The 18719-nt window shown below is 42.6% G+C and overlaps 1 protein-coding gene across 4 annotated transcripts in view; it reads right to left on the bottom strand.

Moving 5' to 3' along the window:
• Positions 1-11165, bottom strand: part of pdxdc1 (pyridoxal-dependent decarboxylase domain containing 1) — an 82485-nt gene extending 71320 nt beyond the window's left edge. For all 4 annotated transcript variants that reach the window (XM_060902143.1, XM_060902145.1, XM_060902144.1 and 1 more), the window contains exon 1: positions 10963-11165. The gene's annotated coding sequence lies outside the window, so the exon portion shown is untranslated. The remainder of the gene's footprint in view (positions 1-10962) is intronic.
• Between the last annotated feature and the right edge of the window lie 7554 nt (positions 11166-18719).

Here is an 18719-nt window from a genome sequence, read left to right as displayed (position 1 = left end):
ATCAAATGTCGAAAGTGAGACATTTTGAAATTTCATGCCAAATATCGGCTCATTTGAAATTTCATGACAGCAACACATCTCAAAAAAGTTGGGACAGGGGCAATAAGAGGCTGGAAAAGTTAAAAGGTACAAAAAAGGAACAGCTGGAGGACCAAATTGCAACTCATTAGGTCAATTGGCAATAGGTCATTAACATGACTGGGTATAAAAAGAGCATCTTGGAGTGGCAGCGGCTCTCAGAAGTAAAGATGGGAAGAGGATCACCAATCCCCCTAATTCTGCGCCGACAAATAGTGGAGCAATATCAGAAAGGAGTTCGACAGTGTAAAATTGCAAAGAGTTTGAACATATCATCATCTACAGTGCATAATATCATCAAAAGATTCAGAGAATCTGGAAGAATCTCTGTGCGTAAGGGTCAAGGCCGGAAAACCATACCGGGTGCCCGTGATCTTCGGGCCCTTAGACGGCACTGCATCACATACAGGCATGCTTCCGTATTGGAAATCACAAAATGGGCTCAGGAATATTTCCAGAGAACATTATCTGTGAACACAATTCACCGTGCCATCCGCCGTTGCCAGCTAAAACTCTATAGTTCAAAGAAGAAGCCGTATCTAAACATGATCCAGAAGCACAGACGTCTTCTCTGGGCCAAGGCTCATTTAAAATGGACTGTGGCAAAGTGGAAAACTGTTTTGTGGTCAGACGAATCAAAATGTGAAGTTCTTTATGGAAATCAGGGACGCCGTGTCATTCGGACTAAAGAGGAGAAGGACGACCCGAGTTGTTATCGGCGCTCAGTTCAGAAGTCTGCATCTCTGATGGTATGGGGTTGCATTAGTGCGTGTGGCATGGGCAGCTTGCACATCTGGAAAGACACCATCAATGCTGAAAGGTATATCCAGGTTCTAGAGCAACATATGCTCCCATCCAGACGACGTCTCTTTCAGGGAAGACCTTGCATTTTCCAACATGACAATGCCAAACCACATACTGCATCAATTACAGCATCATGGCTGCGTAGAAGAAGGGTCCGGGTACTGAACTGGCCAGCCTGCAGTCCAGATCTTTCACCCATAGAAAACATTTGGCGCATCATAAAACGGAAGATACGACAAAAAAAGACCTAAGACAGTTGAGCAATTAGAATCCTACATTAGACAAGAATGGGTTAACATTCCTATCCCTAAACTTGAGCAACTTGTCTCCTCAGTCCCCAGACGTTTACAGACTGTTGTAAAGAGAAAAGGGGATGTCTCACAGTGGGAAACATGGCCTTGTCCCAACTTTGAGATGTGTTGTTGTCATGAAATTTAAAAATCACCCAATTTTTCTCTTTAAATGATACATTTTCTCAGTTTAAACATTTGATATGTCATCTATGTTCTATTCTGAATAAAATATGGAATTTTGAAACTTCCACATCATTGCATTCCGTTTTTATTTACAATTTGTACTTTGTCCCAACTTTTTTGGAATCGGGGTTGTATATACGTGAGTGTATCTTAATGGGTGAATAAAAAGGCATCGAGTTAAATATTATTGTAGAAAGGGGCTTTATGAAGTTCAGTCCATTTACTTGCATCGGTTTACGGGGAAGATTTGCCACATCCAATATGGCGGACACTCTGACATATCCCAGCAACGGGCCACCAGCTCAATGCGGCGTCTATGTTTATATGTCTATGCCTATCAATCTTAGCAAGGTACGAGTATGTAGAGCAAAGTGGGCAGGGTTACAGTATGTCGAGCAAAAGGGGGCGGGGTTAAACTCAAAGAGCTAGTTCTTGAGAAATAATTTCTTCAGAAACATTCCGCATGTCTGCCCGCGCTGAAATGTGCCCCGGACACTCTACATTGTTCATCAGTTTGAAAAGAAAATAGAAAAACAAGGAAATTGTTTTGTTTTTCACAGCACACACTAAACGAGAATTTTTTTTTCATAAAAATTTTTTTTTTTGAAAAATACATAAATATTGTTTCACCACACAAAGTCCAGAAATCAAACCCAGCTGGATCGCCATACTGTATACACAGAGGATACGTTCCAAGATCGAACGCAGATAGATGAAACCAAGGATCGTAGCGAATCAGCTTGTTTTCCATGTACATACATACCTAATGACAGTCGAATTGAGTATAAATACAGAGGTGATTATAGAAAATCATGCACGCTGATTAGGGTGCATCAGTCGCCCCCTAAAAATGAAAAGTTCCTCCGATCATGATGCATTTTTGTTTTTATGTTCCTTTTGGTAAGAAAACACACTGGGTGAAATATTTTGACAAAATTCAAAAAGTTTAATGGCGGCACCAGGAGCTCAAAGTTATGGAAAAAGCTGCTATTTTATAGCCTGGGCCCGCCCATCCTAAGTGTGACGCAACACGAGGGCCTGTTGCAAACTTAGTCTGGCAAGGCAAGCTATCTCCAGCTCTTCCAAGCTCCCGAAAAATCGGGAGCCAATCAACTTTGAGCATCTCCAACGGCCCTGGGTAGAGGCGTGTTCAAGGCAGTGACGTAGTAGAACTGCGACCGGAAGCCATAGATTGTTTACAGAATCTATGCCGGAAGCGCTTCATTCACTAGAAACATTACGAACATGGAGCAGCGGCAAGCCTTTGACACAGCGGTAGATGCTGTATTGAAAGCATTCAACGGGAAGTTCTCATTGAAAACGGAGCAAAGAGCAGCCCTGGAGGTATTTATCTTCTTCCTGTTACTCAAGCCCAAATATCTTAGGGTGTATTCAGACCAGGATAGTTCGATAGTTCACTTGCTTTGGTCCGAACCAAATGTTTTTTTTATTTTTTCATTTTGGTGCGGTTCGCTTTCACACTGTACATTTTAGTAAGCGGACCAAAATCTGTCAACAAAGCCACGCGTCCTGAGGTCGTTCAGCTATTGGTCAGAGACGACATGCGCACAAAGCGCTTTTCTGGGGAGCGCGTGAACCCCTTCTCCTTCATTTTCTCACTGAATACAGCAAACACGTCGGCATTTTTGTGTGTCCTCTCCAAAAGCTCAGATATGTGGACATCTGCCCATATATCCACAAGGGTACGCGTTTCTTCCTCGGCCCACGTTTGCCCCCTACTCATTTTTTGTACTCTGTAGTCTAGCCTCCCACTGGTCTGAATGACTGAACGACTGTTGTAAGGTTCCCTTGACAACCGAAACAGTGTTTGCACTTTGCGGTGGAGTGTCAAGACTCTGTTTCCCATAATGCTTGACAAACGACGGAAGCTCCCGAGGTACAAAAAAGCAAAACTGTCGGATTAGGTCCGGTCTGCTTTCACACCTCCAAAAGGTCCACACCAGGGTTCCTTTGGTCCGGACCGAGTCCGACCTTGCAGCTCGGTCTCAGTCCGCTTGTTTGGTCTGGACCAGAGTTCGGTGGTTTGTATTCAGACCAACCCAAAAGGTCCGGACCAAGGGAAATTTGGTTCGTTTGGTCCGGACCAAACAACGTAGGTGTGAATACGCCCTTAGATACACATTTTTAGTACATATTCTAAATATATTATCAAGCACAGTCTGAATTTTAGCTGTTCATTGAATCATTGTTCAACTACTTTTAAACAATACAAATGTATTATGAATCACATTAATGCTTCTCAATCCCTTGCAAAGGTTCTTAACATGATCTCTGGCTCACAAGAAATCAATAAATGGAGTCCAACATTGTGATTCAAACCTTACGCGAAAACATAAAATAAGCGTTTTTTGGCAAAAAATGAACCTCATGGTGCCACCATTAGACTTTTGAATATGGTCAAAAAATTTTACAGGATGTCTTTATTGGTGAAAAGGAACACCCAAACAAAAATGCATCAGATTTTATAAAAAAGTGAGGGCAACTGATGCACCCTAACGCTGATTGGTTGAGAAATTCAGACTATTTCTCGATAATCACCTCGAGCAAGTCGGCAAAATGGTGGCCGATCGCGTCGTCACTGTAAGTGAGGAAGAATTACAGATTACGAAAGACGACGCTGTTCCTAAAATAAAATCACTAAAAATGCTACGAAGTTTGGTCTAAAACTATTCGAAGGGAAGGTCGAATTGCGATTCATTTTACCGATTTCAAAACAGTGTTTTATGTGATTCGGCGTAGATCAATGATGCGAGTCTGCGCTGCAAAGTTATTACATTTACATGAAACTTTTGAAGTTTGAACGAAATTATTTCATGAAACAAAATCACCTGTGTATTTAAACCAAAACAATTATCCGCCTCAGGCTCAGTCAATATTGGTAAATAATCACTTCCACTTCGTCTCACCGATATTCACTTCACCTTCGGCAAATAATGGTTAAATATAAAATACTAACATCGTGACATCCGTAACCGTAGCCACTTCACCAAGTCATACGTCCTTCATCATGTGCACCTGCACCTTTTTCAGCATCATTTACTCACACTGTTTAAAGGGCCGGTTCACTCGAACCCTTCCCTCTGCGCCAAGTACCGAGTCGCCATTTTCACATCCACAGATATCCCACCGTTTGAAAAACAAACAAACAATCTGTAACAACGCGGCGATATCCTGCGCCATAGATCATAAATCGTAGCACGAAACTGAAGATATTTTTTCAAAGTAGTGATATTTTAAATTATTTTAACTGATTCTTGTAATGGACCAGAACCAAGTTCAACCGTTTCACAGGTGGCCATGAAGATTCTATTCAAAATATCCACGCAGATAAAGAAAATTTTGCGATGAATTTGAAACGGATTGCTAACAGGAAATCTGCAGAGGTTTTAGTGCACAGAGAGCGAGCAGAGTAAGTGTCACGCGATTTCAAAAAAAAAAACCAACGAACTAGATTCTGGGAAGGCTGAGTCAGCCCTTTATAGGAGAACTGAGGTCATTTCTAAACTTGCGTTATTTCTTAACTAACGCGTTATTCAATTACGTTTTCGGTTTTAGTAACCTTATATCGTGACTCGTATTGGCATCTAATTGCAATTAAATATTATACTTATCGGCCTATTCGGTTTTTAGCCGTGTTGAATTGAGTTCGTTTGGTCCACGGCAGGCGTCGCTTATCCGCGCGATCTTCACGAGACTTGTGCGAGACTTTGAAACGTCAAGTGTCAGCGCCGCCATTTTGAAAACTGTTTTCCAAACGAAATATGGTACAAAAACGAGTTTAAATGACGATTACTGACGACTTTTTTCAAACTTTCCTGATTGCTATCAAAACAAACAAAACTTCCGGCTCGATTACATCAGCATTCGAAAGAGGGCGCGCGCGTCTTTTGACAACGTTGGCAGATGTCGGTCACTTTGATTTCCGCTGTACGTTTTACTTCCGTCCTACGATGTCTTGCACAGGTCTCAACGAATCTCGTTTACGGCCATCGCTTTGACATACGGACTGATATATTACAGAGCGTATTTCAAACACTCAGAACTCGCTATAGCAGCGACAAAATAGCGATCAAAAACGCATTCCGATATTTAATAAAATGAGATAAATAGAATTTTGATAATAAAAAAAATTTGCCTTCAGTTCTCCTTCAAGTTCCAGTTTTTGTCTTATTCCCTGTGTCTGAAATCGCTCCCTACTCACTATATAGCGAGGACGCCATTTTGTAGTGTTGTCCGAAACCTTAGTGAGGATTATTTACACCCTATATAGTGCACGCAAAGTATCCCACAATGCATCACGAAAAGTAGTGTACAACCGATGGTCACTAACCAAAGCAGTATATCCCATCATGCATTGCGGTCGCGCTGAAAGAAATCAAATTAAAAGTCTCAAATTTGATTTAATAAAAGGCAGCGGCAAAGAAGAAAGTATTCAGCCTTGATTTAAAAAAAAAAAAAAAAAAGAACTGAAAGCTGCAGGTATTTTGTATTGATTAATGTGTGAAATGCGCTCAGTATAATATGGATTTATCACAAAAACACACGCATGTATTTATTATTTTGAAAACCCACCAGCCGACTGATCTGGCACGGTTTAATTGTGCAACAGTAATGACGCAAACACCAGCGCGATGGACTAGTGTCCGAAAGCGGGGTTTTTTTTTTCATTTTACCAATGAGCTCACTATATAGTCCTCTACATAGTAATTCCCTATATAGGGAGTAGTGAACGAGTGAGCCATTTCGGACACAGGGATAGTTGCTAATTTTCACGACATTCCTCCAAGCGTTCTAGTTTATGGTTTATTGACATCAATGTGGTTTCTTTTTCTCCCTCACGCTCTCTCCCTCTCTGTCGCTCTCAAACGAAGAGGATTCTGACGTCTCCGTTTCATATTTTCAGCCCGGGGTAAACCGCGGATAACTGAAACACCGGTCACAGAGTCAGCGGATCCCACCGTATTCATGGATCCAAAAACACGGCAGTACATTTCAGCGTAAACAAATTTGGTACAAGACGGCGATTCTACAGAATATTCTCTGGTTACGATGTGGATACTTATTCCGTTTACATAAAAGATAATCAAAATGAGACCAACGTGTGCAGAAATACAGTGTGGATGATTAAAATATACTTCAAATCACAACACGTGGAAATTCCTGCTGATTTCTTTAACCACCATGTCATCAGGGTATATTGTTATCGTCGCCCTTTGGCTATTTATCAGATCATTTAAAGATTCATCTTAGCAGCACATCAGGATCGAACGCTGATCTGTAGCCTCTTCTTGCTAGCCAGTGGTTGCTAATAACTGAACAAACATGGCAGATGTTAGCCAATCAGATTTCAGCTGCCACATCCATCCACCACCTGTACTACCAGTTTATTGTGGTGTTGTATTTGGCATGAACTGCATACTAGAAGCAATATTTGCCAACGCTGCTTGGACCCTGGATATCACTGCTTGCAGCTTTATTGATACAAGACATCCTCATCTCATCTCATTATCTGTAGCCGCTTTATCCTGTCCTACAGGGTCGCAGGCGAGCTGGAGCCTATCCCAGCTGACTACGGGCGAAAGGCGGGGTACACCCTGGACAAGTCGCCAGGTCATCACAGGGCTGACACATAGACACAGACAACCATTCACACTCACATTCACACCTACGCTCAATTTAGAGTCACCAGTTAACCTAACCTGCATGTCTTTGGACTGTGGGGGAAACCGGAGCACCTGGAGGAAACCCACGCAGACACAGGGAGAACATGCAAACTCCGCACAGAAAGGCCCTCGCCGGCCACGGGGCTCGAACCCGGACCTTCTTGCTGTGAGGCGACAGCGCTAACCACTACACCACCGTGCCGCCCCTACAAGACATCCTGACAGAAATATATATCTGGCATGCTTGAACTAGTACAGCCTGGTCTGACCGCTACTTGTTTTGGTTAAATCCGTGAGATTTATCTTCACTCGCACATTCTGCTCTCCGCTTAATGAAGGTGACTGACCAGTAATGTCTTTCTTCTTTTCATAAGACTATGATCCTGATGGATGATGTAATGGTACGTAATGTCCCTCTTCTTCCATGCAGTAGTGTAGTCCAAACTAGTGATGTAATGCTTCATCACATATTTACGTTATACTTAGATAACTTCGCTTCGTCAATCATCATCCAATCCCATAGCTACAACGCACTCTTGAATGTGGCTATACGCTCATGTTTGTCCTAAAATAAACTGGGAAACATCTCCGAGCAGCTTTGGTCAATTCAACTTTTCACTACAGACCTAACGCATCCTGCTGAAAAATCCAGTTTGATCTGCCAAAACACAGGTCAAAATGGTCGGCCATCTTTAAAATCAGCCGCTAAGTACTGCAATAAACTGAGCACTGCATGTTTCACTCACTTTCAGTAATCCTGGTCAAGGTTACCGTGAATCCGAAGCTGATCCCGAGAAACACCATGCAGAAGTCTGAGGCACATGCAAAGAAACGCCAGGGAGCGAAGATGTCTGCAGGTGGATCGCTGACTTCCTGTCTGACAGGAAGCAGCACATGAAGCTGGGGAAACGCGTCTCTGACTCCCCGAAAGTTTGCACACAACACCATCCTCGTGATGAGGATGAACCTACCCACAGGTGGGTTGCATCTGGTGTCCTGGTGCAAGCAGAACAACTTCGACCTCAATGCTCCAAAGACAGCAGAGATGTTTGTAGACTTCAGGAGGAGCTCTGCCACACTCTCCTTCCACCATCACCCTGTCTGATTCCCCAGTAACCTCTGTGGTTACGGTATTTCCGCTTCCTGGGCACGACAATCACTCAGGACCTCAAGTGGGAAACGAACATCTGCTCAATCTGATGATGATCTTCATGCGGCAGGTGAAGAAGTTTGATCTACCAAAGACAATGATAGGGCACTTCTACACCACTGCCATCATGGAGTCCATCTTCATCTCTTCAATCACCGTCTGGTACACTGCTGCCACTGCCAAGGACGAGGGCAGACTGCAGCGCATCATTCGCTCTGCTGAGAAGGTGATTGGTTGCAACCTTCCATCTCTTCAGGACCTGTAGGTATCCAGGAGCCTTAGGAGAGCAGGAAGGACTGTGGCCAACCCTTTTCACCCTGGACACAAACTTTTTGAATCACTCTTCTCTGGTAGGAGGCTGCAGTCCATTAGAACCAAAACCTCACGCCATAAGGCCAGCTTTATCCCCACTCCAGCTGCCTCACCAATAAGGCCCCAGACCGCACTGACTCTAATCTCTAACCTCACACTTCCAATCTGTGACATTAATGCACTTCGTCTCTGAACTGCGATTTTGCACATTTCATCTCTAGGTCACCTTCATTCTGTGAACTTTTATTGCATGTTCCAGCACTCACTGTACAATTTGGCTATTTATTTATTTATTTATTTATTTATTTATTTATTTAATCTCTTCTTCTCGCACATTTCTGTCATGACTCTTCTTTATGTCGGACTTCAAAACAACCCATATACATCCTCCTTAAAATATGTCCATGTTCCAAAATTTGGACATTTTAAATTCTTTTTATCTTTATATAACTACTTTTGTTGCACCAACCATCAAAAATTCCTTGTACACTACCGTTCAAAAGTTTGGGGTCACTTTGAAATGTTCTTATTTTTGAAAGAAAAGCACTGTTCTTTTCAATGAAGATCAGAAATCCACGCTATACATTGCTAATGTGGTAAATGACTATTCTAGCTGCAAATGTCTGGTTTTTGGTGCAATATCTCCATAGGTGTATAGAGGCCCATTTCCAGCAACTCTCACTCCAGTGTTCGCTCATTGCCTCAGAAGGCTAATGGATGATTAGAAAACCCTTGTACAATCATGTTAGCACAGCTGAAAACAGTTGAGCTCTTTAGAGAAGCTATAAAACTGACCTTCCTTTGAGCAGACTGAGAGGCTGTCCACACGGCAACGGATTCAGGTGAATCTGATAAAATTGTTTATCGTTTCGGCCTGGCGTCCACACGGCACCGGCGTTTTGGGTGCCCCAAAATGATATTTTTTGAGAACGGGTTCCAGAGTGGAAAAATCTGGCAACGGCACCGTTGCGAAGTCGTCTGGATGAGTAGAACGGATTTGTTTACGATGACGTCACAACCACATGACTAGAACAAGCAGCACTCTCGCTGTTTTGTATGAACCACTGCATTGCATTCACTTTTGTATACAGCTTTTCTTTTAAATAAACAAGTAACTGAACTATTTCTTGAATTTCTTTTTTTTATTGGATAAGACTGCTTTTCAAAATGTTCACACACAATAAGAAAATTAAGTTATATAAAACTATGCACACTAATAAAACTAATTTGTACACACAGAAGGCACGATTTCCTCACGTAGTCGCAGCCATCTTCTTCTTGTTGTTGTGTACTTGTTCCTGTGAGTGCTTCACACCGGGTAGAGGAAGGGGTTTATGCGCATGCGTCCTACTTCTTCTATTGTTCTGGTGTCTCCGATGGGACCGTCTTACAGCGCACGTAGAGGTGTGGCATGTGTATTGCATCGTTTTCAGCAAGCGTTGCGTTGCCATATGTACCTGATATTTTACTGATCCGTTGCCCATGTGGACACGATATGAGTTTCTGGAGCATCACATTTGTGGGGTCGATTAAATGCTCAAAATGGCCAGAAAAATGTCTTGACTATATTTTCTATTCATTTTACAACTTATGGTGGGAAATAAAAGTGTGACTTTTCATGGAAAACACTAAATTGTCTGGGTGACCCCAAACTTTTGAACGGTACTGTATGTCAGATTGTACTTGAGAATAAACTTGATTCTGATTCTCATTGTGGACAAGAGTAGAAGTTTAGAACAGTAATCAGCTCAGGATCGAATCGAGTCCAACCAGGGAGCCCGGAGCTGCGAGTCTACAAACTGTGCTGGTAAAGATGGTGTACCAGTTTGACGAGATGGTAATTAGGCAGACCCAACTGGATTTTTCAGAAGGGTGGATTGACATCTTGTGTCATTGTTTTACAATCTAGATTACATTAATGGCAGTTAGCAGATGCGCTTAGTACCCAGAGCGACGTACAACATACCCAGAGCAATCTGGGGTATGTTAGGTGCCTTGCTCAAGGGCACTTCAGCTATTCCTGCTTGTCCAGGGAATCGAACCAGCAACCTTTTGGTCCCAAAGCTGCTTCTCTAACCATCAGGCAATGGCTTCTTCTAGATCTTATTGAATCATGATTTGATATACAAATATATCGAGAATAACCGTGATACAGTTGGAAAAACGTACAGTGACGTCACTCATCACGATACCCACATCATATGATTACTTGGCCCACCCTCGTCACTCCTGACACTCCATCAACCTACAGCTGGGGCTGATACAACAACAGGACAACATTATAGCACAGCACACGCAGCTAGCTAGCTAGCTAGCTAGCTGTCTGTCTGTCTGTCTGTCTGTCTCTTCCTTAGCCACATGCATGCTAATCTAATCTAATCTAATCTAATCTAATCTAATGAACCGGACCTTCATGTTATTGAAGTGAATGTCAAGCTCTTCTGCACTCATTTCATACCTTTTCAGAATCAGACCTTCCTCAGCAACGTGGAGAATTATAAAGTAAAGAGTCTGCGCTTCCTTCCTTTGAAAAAAATAATAACAATAACGTAAAATAAAATAAAAATCAAAACTATTCCGCGTTTCCGGGCGCGCGCTCCGTCCCTCTCAGCTAATTTGTGTAGAGAAATTTTAACCCTACTTCCTGGTGTGCTGGCAGCAGTGACGTCAGCACGTAAAGCAACAGGACACGCCCCCGAAGCGTCACATAATGTACACATAAGCGTTTTGTTATTGTTGTTTGTTTGTTTGTTTGATTTCAATGTCCTGAGATTTGTCTAAAAGCTCAAACGATTTCTTTTAGTCCGATCAGAATAAAAGTTTTATATTTAAAATTTCTTTCTAAATTCGTTCACCGATCATTAAATATGCACTAATTTGCATATCGCACACAAAAATGTGACTCAGTCAGAATGCTCTATTTGTTTCGTTTCATTATATCCAAATTATTCATAAAACCTTCTTACTCACAATATCACAAGATTTTTATGACAGATTTCTCATTTACTCGAAATATGATGCAATATGCAAATTAGATCACCAGGCTATTATATGTATGCTAATCTACATATTTTGTTATGTTTCATGATATGCAAATGAGGTCACTGGTTATTAACTTGATTTTAATTACTACTTTAACCAGAGCTGTGGGGCAGCACGGTGGTGTAGTGGTTAGCGCTGTCGCCTCACAGCAAGAAGGTCCTGGGTTCGAGCCCCGTGGCCGGCGAGGGCCTTTCTGTGCGGAGTTTGCATGTTCTCCCCGTGTCCGCGTGGGTTTCCTCCGGGTGCTCCGGTTTCCCCCACAGTCCAAAGACATGCAGGTTAGGTTAACTGGTGACTCTAAATTGAGCGTAGGTGTGAATGTGAGTGTGAATGGTTGTCTGTGTCTATGTGTCAACCCTGTGATGACCTGGCGACTTGTCCAGGGTGTACCCCGCCTTTCGCCCGTAGTCAGCTGGGATAGGCTCCAGCTTGCCTGCGGCCCTGTAGAAGGATAAAGCGGCTAGAGATAATGAGATGAGATGAGAACCAGAGCTGCTATTGGGCATACCTAACAACCTGTGTTTTCTCTCTCTTCCCCCTAAATCTGTCCCTCTGAGTTACATGTCGGTCCTGGGATCGAGATGCTGACCTGCCTGATCCATCCTGGTGCCCTGTGTCTGGTTGGGGTCTCATCGCATCGCTCCTGTGGAGGACGGCCCCATGTGGGCAGTTGGGGGTCGCGCCTGGAGGACGCTCTGGACTCTTGCAGTGGTGCTTTTGTGGCTGGGGACTAGCCTGGGCCCGCCCATCCTAAGCATGACGCAACACGAGGGCCTGTTGCGAACTTAGTCTGGTAAGGCAAGCTATCTCCAGCTCTTCCAAGCTCCGGAAAAATCGGGAGCCAATCAACTTTGAGCATCTCCAACGGCCGTGGGTAGAGGCGTGTTCAAGGCAGTGACGTAGTAGAACTGCGACTGGAAGCCATAGATTGTTTACAGAATCATGCTGTATTGAAAGCATTCAACAGGAAGTTCTCATTGAAAACGGAGCAAAGAGCAGCCCTGGAGGTATTTACTGAAAGGAAGGACGTTTTTGCCTTGCTCCCGACCGGCTTCGGTAAGAGTTTAATCTACCAGTTAGCCCCGCTAGTAGCCAAATCAATGGGGCTCAGTGAGAATCCTATCGTCGCGTCACATACGTCAGAGGAAAGAGTGATGTGATTGGTTTAAGCTTCGTCACAGCCTTTTCTGGCTTCGACCAGTAGCAAACTGAGTCATTTCAGGGAGGCGGGTCAACCACCAATCTGGGAAACGGTTGGGCTGAATATCTTGGCCAGACCAATAGCTCGTAGAGCTTTGAAGTCGCATTAGCCAGACTAGCTGGGGACTGCAGTTGTCGTGAACGGTTTTGCACTCGGGTTTCCGTCGGTGGGGGGTTTATAGCATCAACGAAGCTGACTTTATGTTAGGACTGTTAATGTTATAGTCATGTTGTCTGTTGTTGCACGGATGGGGATGGGTTCCCTTTTGAGTCCGGTTCCTCTCGAGGTTTCTTCCTCATGTCGTCTGAGGGAGTTTTTCCTTGCCACTGTCATCACAGGCTTGCTCATTGGGGATAGATTAGGGATAAAATTAGCTCATGTTTTAAGTCGTTCAAATTCTGTAAAGCTGCTTTGCGACAATGTTTATTGTTAAAAGCGCTGTGCAAATAACCATACAGTGATCAGATAGTCCCAAGGCTGCACGGGGGACAGAGTGGTATGAGTCCTTTAAAACAGTGTAACAATGGTCCAGAGTGTTAGAGTCCCTGGTGGGACACTTAATGTGCTGTTTATATTTTGGCAGTTCGTGGTTGAGGTTTGCTCTGTTAAAGTCCCCCAAAACAAAGAGTCCGGGTGTTTTTTCTCCACATTGTTTATCTGGTCAGCCAGGTGTTGTGACGCCTCATTAATACCCGCCTGAGGAGGGATGTAAACTCCAACCAGAATAAACGAGGAAAACTCTCGCAGAACATAAAACGGTTTGCAGTTTATGTTAGCGTAACTCCGTTTTAACAGTGTCCAAGTTAACTAGCTATGCGTTAATGTTAGCCATGGACAAGGCGACGGCAACTTGGCGGGCAAATCCATAGAAAGTCATTTGACTGACCAGTCACCAGACTGCATAGCTATTGAAACGTTATCACTAGCGCTAAAGCACAAACAACTTCACTGCAAGCTTTCTCTTAAAATAAAACATTTACAGACCTCAATATGCTTCCACAGGTTGGACGGTGAGTTTTTGTAGGCCGTGATGTGGTTCGTTTTAGGCAAACGTTTAAAATGAAATAAATCTTTAATCCTTTCAGAAAACTGAAACATGGGTTCATGGGCTATGAGTGTGTGCATTCCCCACAAGAACCGCCTCCTTCCATTCTGCCATCAACTGATTGTGTTCAAATAACGCTGCTGATAGATCATTGAACTTGATTTTATACAGTCTATGGATGTGATGTGGCCCTAGTGATCACTGATCGGCTGTCACCTGCGAAAAAAACCAATCATGTTTCAGAAAAGAAAAGAAGAAACATCCATTTTCAAAGCTGCTTCATAGTAACGAGTCACAAGGACCTTGATAGAAATGTGAAAAGTACAATAATTGTCTTTCAAATGTAGTGAAGTTAGTCATAAGTTTCAAAAAAATACTCAAGTAAAGTACAGATACTCAAAAAGTGTACTTAAGTACAGTACTCAAGTAAATGTACTTCGTTACTGTCCATCTCTGATTATATTATGTAAATTATGTCACCCGATGATTAAATGTGCACTAATTTGCATATCACAAAAAATTTGACTCAGTCAGAATGCCCTATTTGTTTTGTTTCGTTTCATTTCATTATATCCAAATTATACATAAAACCTTCTTACTCACAATATTACAATAATAGCGAACCGTTGAAATGACAACAAATACAATATTTTCATGACAGATTTCTCATTTACTCTAAATGTGTCACAATATGCAAATTAGGTCACCAGGCTATTAAATGTGTGCTAACCTGCATACAACCCCGATTCCAAAAAAGTTGGGACAAAGTACAAATTGTAAATAAAAACGGAATGCAATAATTTACAAATCTCAAAAACTGATATTGTATTCACAATAGAACATAGACAACATATCAAATGTCGAAAGTGAGACATTTTGAAATTTCATGCCAAATATTGGCTCATTTGAAATTTCATGACAGCAACACATCTCAAAAAAGTTGGGACAGGGGCAATAAGAGGCTGGAAAAGTTAAAGGTACAAAAAAGGAACAGCTGGAGGACCAAATTGCAACTCATTAGGTCAATTGGCAATAGGTCATTAACATGACTGGGTATAAAAAGAGCATCTTGGAGTGGCAGCGGCTCTCAGAAGTAAAGATGGGAAGAGGATCACCAATCCCCCTAATTCTGCGCCGACAAATAGTGGAGCAATATCAGAAAGGAGTTCGACAGTGTAAAATTGCAAAGAGTTTGAACATATCATCATCTACAGTGCATAATATCATCAAAAGATTCAGAGAATCTGGAAGAATCTCTGTGCGTAAGGGTCAAGGCCAGAAAACCATACTGGGTGCCCGTGATCTTCGGGCCCTTAGACGGCACTGCATCACATACAGGCATCCTTCTGTATTGGAAATCACAAAATGGGCTCAGGAATATTTCCAGTGAACATTATCTGTGAACACAATTCACCGTGCCATCCACCGTTGCCAGCAAAACAAAAACTCTATAGTTCAAAGAAGAAGCCGTATCTAAACATGATCCAGAAGTGCAGACGTCTTTTCTGGGCCAAGGCTCATTTAAAATGGACTGTGGCAAAGTGGAAAACTGTTCTGTGGTCAGACGAATCAAAATGTGAAGTTCTTTATGGAAATCAGGGACGCCGTGTTATTTGGACTAAAGAGGAGAAGGACGACCCAAGTTGTTATCAGCGCTCAGTTCAGAAGCCTGCATCTCTGATGGTATGGGGTTGCATTAGTGCGTGTGGCATGGGCAGCTTACACATCTGGAAAGACACCATCAATGCTGAAAGGTATATCCAGGTTCTCGAGCAACATATGCTCCCATCCAGACGACGTCTCTTTCAGGGAAGACCTTGCATTTTCCAACATGACAATGCCAAACCACATACTGCATCAATTACAGCATCATGGCTGCGTAGAAGAAGGGTTCGGGTACTGAACTGGCCAGCCTGCAGTCCAGATCTTTCACCCATCGAAAACATTTGGCGCATCATAAAACGGAAGATACGACAAAAAAGACATAAGACAGTTGAGCAACTAGAATCCTACATTAGACAAGAATGGGTTAACGTTCCTATCCCTAAACTTGAGCAACTTGTCTCCTCAGTCCCCAGACGTTTACAGACTGTTGTAAAGAGAAAAGGGGATGTCTCACAGTGGGAAACATGGCCTTGTCCCAACTTTTTTGAGATACGTGTTGTTGTCATGAAATTTAAAATCACCTAATTTTTCTCTTTAAATGAGACATTTTCTCAGTTTAAACATTTGATATGTCATCTATGTTCTATTCTGAATAAAATATGGAATTTTGAAACTTCCACATCATTGCATTCCGTTTTTATTTACAATTTGTACTTTGTCCCAACTTTTTTGGAATCGGGGTTGTATTTTATGTTTCATCGTATGCAAACGTGGTCACTGGTTATGAACTTGACATGATTTTAAACATGTGCAAATTTATATATTACCAAAAAAAAAAATCTCAAAACAATTAATACTCTTTTTGTTTTGCTTTGTTTTGTTTGGCTTTATTGTAGCACACCTTTAGGCGAGGCCAAGTGTCATATCATTAAAATGCTTTTACCTTTACTCCTTTTTATGACTTATTTAAATGTATTATATTATGTAAATGAGGCGGCACGGTGGTGTAGTGGTTAGCGCTGTCGCTTCACAGCAAGAAGGTCCTGGGTTCGAGCCCTGTGGCCGGCGAGGGCCTTTCTGTGCGGAGTTTGCATGTTCTCCCCGTGTCCGCGTGGGTTTCCTCCGGGTGCTCCGGTTTCCCCCACAGTCCAAAGACATGCAGGTTAGGTTAACTGGTGACTCTAAATTGAGCGTAGGTGTGAATGTGAGTGTGAATGGTTGTCTGTGTCTATGTGTCAGCCCTGTGATGACCTGGCGACTTGTCCAGGGTGTACCCCGCCTTTCGCCCGTAGTCAGCTGGGATAGGCTCCAGCTTGCCTGCGACCCTGTAGAAGGATAAAGCGGCTAGAGATAATGAGATGAGATGAGATGAGATGAGATATTATGTAAATGAAGTTATCAGATGATTAAGTGTGCACGAATTTGCATATCAAACCAATGACTCTTACTCAGAACATGTTTTTTTTTTTGTGACATTCAGATTCCTCTTAGAATTTTTAAGCTTCCAAGTTATGTAAAGTGCATATTGAGTTAAAGTTTATGGATAAATGGCAGAATGTTTAGTTTCGGCTGATGTATGAAAACATTTACACCCAACTTTACTGAAAGATTGATACACCAGGCCCATTGACTAATGGTCAGGATTTGTTCATGTGAGATTGGATTCATTTCACAGGAAGGATTCGTTCATGTTTTACACCTACTCACCGGAGGAATTAAAAAGCCTTAGTGCGCGGCACCGCTTGGATTCCGCGGCATTTAATCTGTGCCGCTCTATTGGAATCGCGCACCGCCCTCAGTATATTCACCGCTCTCCGCGCTCTCCGACTGCTCATTATGCTTCGGAGAGGCTGTCCACACGGCAACGGATTCAGGTGAATCTGATAAAATTGCTTATTGTTTCGGCCTGGCGTCCACACGGCACCGGCGTTTTGGGTGCCCCAAAACGAGAACGGGTTCCAGAGTGGAAAAATCTGGCAACGGCGCCGTTGCGAAGTCGTCTGGATGAGTAGAACGGATTTGTTTACGATGACGTCACAACCACATGACTAGAACAAGCAGCACTCTCGCTGTTTTGTATGAACCACTGCATTGCATTCACTTTTATATACAGCTTTTCTTTTAAATAAACAAGTAACTGAACCATTTCTTGAATTTCTTTTTTTTATTGGATAAGACTGCTTTTCAAAATGTTCACACACAATATAAAAAGTTATATAAATTACAGTGGTGCTTGAAAGTTTGTGAACCCTTTAGAATTTTCTACATTTATGGATAAATATGACCTAAAACATCATCAGATTTTCACACAAGTCCTAAAAGTAGATAAAGAGAACCCAGTTAAACAAATGAGACAAAAATATTATACTTGGTCATTTATTTATTGAGGAAAATGATCCAATATTACATATCTGTGAGTGGCAAAAGTATGTGAGCCTTTGCTTTCAGTATCTGGTGTGACCCCCTTGTGCAGTAATAACTGCAACTAAACGTTTGCGGTAACTGTTGATCAGTCCTGCACACCGGCTTGGAGGAATTTTAGCCCGTTCCTCCGTACAGAACAGCTTCAACTCTGGGATGTTGGTGGGTTTCCTCACATGAACTGCTCGCTTCAGGTTCTTCCACAACATTTCCATTGGATTAAGGTCAGGACTTTGACTTGGCCATTCCAAAACATTAACTTTATTCTTCTTTAACCATTCTTTGGTAGAACGACTTGTGTGCTTAGGGTCGTTGTCTTGCTGCATGACCCACCTTCTCTTGAGATTCAGTTCATGGACAAATGTCCTGACATTTTCCTTTAGAATTCGCTGGTATAATTCAGAATTCATTGTTCCATCAATGATGGTAAGCTGTCCTGGCCCAGATGCAGCAAAACAGGCCCAAACCATGATACTACCACCACCATGTTTCACAGATGGGATAAGGTTCTTATGCTGGAATGCAGTGCTTTCCTTTCTCCAAACATAACACTTCTCATTTAAACCAAAAAGTTCTATTTTGGTCTCATCCGTCCACAAAACATTTTTCCAATAGCCTTCTGGCTTGTCCACGTGATCTTTAGCAAACTGCAGATGAGCAGCAATGTTCTTTTTGGAGAGCAGTGGCTTTCTCCTTGCAACCCTGCCATGCACACCATTGTTGTTCAGTGTTCTCCTGATGGTGGACTCATGAACATTAACATCAGCCAATGTGAGAGAGGCCTTCAGTTGCTTAGAAGTTACCCTGGGGTCCTTTGTGACCTCGCCGACTATTACATGCCTTGCTCTTGGAGTGATCTTTGTTGGTCGACCACTCCTGAGGAGGGCAACAATGGTCTTGA

Source organism: Neoarius graeffei, chromosome 20 (assembly GCF_027579695.1).
Source record: "Neoarius graeffei isolate fNeoGra1 chromosome 20, fNeoGra1.pri, whole genome shotgun sequence".
NCBI classification, from domain to species: Eukaryota; Metazoa; Chordata; class Actinopteri; order Siluriformes; family Ariidae; genus Neoarius; species Neoarius graeffei.
Note: the sequence above shows the minus strand (reverse complement) of the source record. Positions and strands in the feature narration are given on the sequence as shown.